This window comes from Haliotis cracherodii, unplaced genomic scaffold, assembly GCF_022045235.1.
Source record: "Haliotis cracherodii isolate W230 unplaced genomic scaffold, xgHalCrac1.p SCAF_1, whole genome shotgun sequence".
NCBI classification, from domain to species: domain Eukaryota; kingdom Metazoa; phylum Mollusca; class Gastropoda; order Lepetellida; family Haliotidae; genus Haliotis; species Haliotis cracherodii.
Window position 1 is genome coordinate 38786995 of NW_027266264.1, and position 4776 is coordinate 38791770.

The following is a 4776-nucleotide window of genomic DNA, read 5'->3' on the forward strand; positions in this document are numbered from 1 at the left end:
CCTTCAGGAAAAAGTGCTGAGTCATGCCTTTAACGCCCCCCTACTGGCAAAATGGTCAAGATGTATTTTGTAAGAAATATGTTTTTGAATAGCCCAGACATAATGCAAATGTTACAAGTATTCAAACCATATGAACCTTTCGGGGTAAATAAACATACCCTATCTCTTGGACTAATACTTGATGTTTTGGCCTACAGAAGGCGTATCCGGATATAAAATTGTACTTACGAAACGAAAACTCCAATACACATATTCCAAGACAACTTTAATTATGAATTTCCTTTTCTTTCACAGAATTTTCACACACAAAACTGAGTTTGATCATTAGATCCACACTTGTCCCATGTATTTTTTGTTCGGGGAATTTGGATACACTTCGCGCACAAGTTTTAAAATACAATCTGGGATCCCTTTCCCGTTTTGTCCACACCAATCCTTCATTTGCTGCAACGTATAATTCCGTTTCATCAAGTCCAGGTATCTACGATCTCTCCAAAAACTTCGTTTATTTAGCTCAGTCCAGAAGCAATGTGTTCAAATCGACGAATTTCTACAACATGGTGGCCGCACCATTCCCTAACTGCGATTGTCTGTGCCGTGTCACGCATGGTTGACAAAAGAAGTGTGAACATACATATTCGACTTCATCTGGTTCCACAATGAAATCTCGCTGTGACACTGATTCACTACTCCCAAGAATCGGCACTGAATTTGTCAAAGTTTCTGTTGCACTTGCAAGGGCGGGAAGAGAGGCGCCATCTTGTCGATTCGAGTTGTGAATCGGAATGAAGTCATCTTGAATTGGAACTTTCTCCACGATAAAGTCACTAATGTCACAATTGAAATGACCAAAGGCTCCCTGATTATCTCGAACAACTCTTCGTCAAATTAGGCTTCACATGAAAATGTTCTTTTGCTCATATTGAAGACAAGCGAAATTGCAAAGTTCTTGTCAGTTGTAAGCAGCAACTCGATGCACTCATGTGGCGTGGTTGCTAGGAGATCGCGAGGTCAGAAAGGGGAAAACAAAAAGTTTTATAAAGTAATAAAAGAAGTACCACGTACAGGATATTTTTGAATAATAATATTCACGAAAAAAAATCTTTTCTAAAAGTGCAAATTAATTTATTAATTTATCCCAAGGTCGTAACCCTGATCACGTGGTGGGTATTTGGAAGGAATCTTGTGATGAAGCCGTGAATGAGGCCGTGTGTATAACATTGTTGAATTCAACTGACCAGGAAGGTTGTTGAGGCACATTATGACAGATGCTCGTTATGGATGGAGAAAAAAAATGTATCTGAGAGAAACATTGTTGCTTTGACCTTCGCGACAAAACATGTGTTCATGCCGAATTAGTTTACAAGCGAGGATGATCTGTGCAGCCAGCGACCTGAATAAGCTTGATGAAAATAATGTTGAAATCCATTTTCTCGCACATGACAGAATTAATGTGAACAAATATTTATTTGAACATCGTTTCGAAGTCTGTGAGGCTGTCCGTATTTTAATATTCTTATTTCCATTGCGACGTGAAATAATATAATGTTTTCGTGTCTTAATTTTGTTGCCGCTGTGGAAAATTGCGCACCGATCTATTAAAAGAAATACTACAAGCTCAACTTTATAAAAGAACCAGATCAACTTTATCTTTGTTCCGTTGTTTATTAAAAATTCGCTTCCAAAGCAAAGCGAATCGATCTACATTATAAACAAATTCATAGACTAGATTCTAGTACCAAGTGTTTAAACGTTTTTTTTAAATGTCATAAAATAACTTACACAATTATTGAAAGACATTTTTTGATAAGTAAAAAATATTTTATCTCGTCCGGCCGCTCTCTGGTTAGTTTAGGCTTGAGGGGAGAAACACATACAAAAAATATGGATGGCCTTATGCAAATGACACTTGGCATGCCAATCAAGGGGGATCTGGGTCACTGGGACCCGTTGTCATCCAGATTCCAGATGAAGGCAAGACGAACACAACGAAGATAAACACTGTTGAAATCACCGATTACCGTGTATATGTGAGAAATGCTATTTGTAAACTGCAGATATACCGTACACCACAGGATAACGATTGGTGCCGTGTCACATATTATGTTTTTTGTTTGTTCAATTACACTGTTCATATTCATCACGACAAACGTATTAATTCGTTGTCGTCGGGAGATCTAGGATAGCTCAGAACAAGAACGTCTATAATTTCTGTGTTGGACTGCGTTGGATATATCGTGGACATTCCGCGGTATCATTTTATGAAGATGTGAAGACGACATGGCAGGTAGGTTTTGAAACCAAAGACCTACGCGTTTGTCGAAAAGTCTTGGAATCGTTTGATAGATATTTATTACCATTAATACTTACGTCCTTGGTGCCGTTGTACAAAACAACCTAGCTTAGCGCTAAGGTTACCTTATATCCTTAAGTTTTAACCTTAGGACTTTACTAAGGTTGACCCCCTGTTGCATGAAACTACCTTACGCTAAGGTAGCCTTAGTTAAGGTGAAAATTTTAAGGTTGGTTAGACCCAACCTTAGCCACGCTAAGGTTGATACTTCATTGAATTTTATCCAAATATTTCGCAAACCGGCCCGGTATGAAGGGTTTCTATTTTTTCCCTTGCCACTTTGGGCTGAAAAAAAATCCTGTTCAGAATTAAACATTTTGAACTCAAATAGAAATATATAGATCTAGGTCTAATGTTGTGGAGGAATATTTATTTATTTATTTATTTTGGTCTGTAATTACGTTCGATATAAAATGAAAATTAATACATTTCTTCTAACACCACTGGATGTCATATCATGCTTTCAAATATAATATCAATGATAGATACATCAATTTGATCTCATTTACAAAGTAACGATGCTACATCAGCTAGGCTGAATGTGTGGCGAAACTTACTTTGCAGCTATTGCATCCCACTCCCTCATTTTGGATTGATTGGTGATTGTTGAAGAAAATGAGTCGAATAAAACATGGCTGCGACACTTGACTTCATCGGCCAAGAGTGTCAGCTCATTTGATTGCCGACACCGTTTCTGTGCGCTGGTAGACGGTTGTGTCATGTTGAAGTAGCAATATTAGTCGTCAGCAGATGCGAGCAGGGGAGATAACTCTCAACCGTAACTACGGACATAATTGAGTCTCCCACACTAAAGAGTTCAACCTTAGTTAAGGTTGCCGCTAAGTATCCTGTCCACGTTAAGGTTGTCCTAAGGTAGTTTTGTGCAACGGGCGTAACCTTTTGATAAGGTTACCTTAAGATTAACCTTAGTAACTAAGTTCAACCTTAGTAAAGGTTGTTTTGTACAACGGCACCCTTGTCGTCAAACGGCCCACGTGGGTAGGTGTTTACATGACGTCACCCGTTTACGCAATAACCAATGAAATGTTTACATGACGTCATGTAAACACCCACCCACGTGGGCCGTTTGACAACAAGGACGTAAGTTTTAATGGTAATATAAATATCTAACAAACGATTCCAAGACTTTTCAACAAACGCGTTCATCTTTGGTTTCAAAACTTACCTGCCATGTCGTATTCACATCTTCATAAAATGATACCGTGTGAATGTCCACGATTTATCCAACACACAAATTATAGTTCTAGATTTCTAGACTAGAACGAAATATGTTTGTCGTAATGCATATGAGCAGTGTAAATGAACAAGAAACATAATATGTGTTGGGGCACCAATCGTTATCCTGTGGTGTACGGTATATCTGCAGTTTATAAATAGCATTTCTCACAATATATACGGCAATCGGTGATTTCAACAATGTTTTTCTTCGTTGTGTTCATCTTGCCTCATCTGGATGACAACGATCGTGTAAAAAAACCTGGTCAAAAATATTTTCAATTGATCAAAGTAGTTTCTTGTCGTTTTTTCATTGCCCAGTAGCAATGTATTTTGACAAAGTCTCACTTGTCCGATGAAGCTCCTCAGGCCGAAGTAACTCGATCCGTGAAACTTGGCGGGTCCGAGTGACCCAGATCCCTTTTGATTGGCATGCCAAGTGTCATTTGCATAAGGCCATCTATATTGTTTGTATGTGTTTCTCCCCTCAAGCCTCAACTAATCAGAGAGCGGGCGGACGAAATAAAATATATGACTTATCAAAAAATGCCTTTTAATAATTGTGTAAGTAATGTTATGACATTTTAAAAAAACACTTGATACTAGAATCAAGTCTATGAATTAATTTATGATGTAGATCGATTCGCTTTGCTTCAGAAACGAATTTTTAATAAACAACGGAACAAAGATAAAGTTGACCTGGTTTTATGACGGTGCAGTTGTAGATGTAGAAGTATTTCTTTTATTAGATCGGTGGGCAATTTTCCACTGCCGCAGCAAAATTGAGACACGAAGACATTATATTATTTCACGTCGGAATGGAGATAAATATATTCAAATACGGACAGCCTCACAGACTTCGAAACGATGTTCAGATAAATATTTGTTCACATTAATTCTGTCATGTGCGTGAAAATGGGTTTCATCATTACTTTCATCAAGCTTACATTCAGGTCGCTTGCTACTTTGGCAGTCGTGTTTTGTCTCGAATCTCAAAGCAACAATGTTTCTCTCAGATACATTTTTCTCTCCATCCATTACGAGCATCTGTCATAATGTCAGTGCCTCAACAAATCTTCCTGGGCAGTTGAATTCAACAATGTAATACACACGGCCTCTTCCACCATGTGATCAGGGTTACGACCTTGGGATAAATTAATAAATTATTTTGCATTTTTAGAAAATAT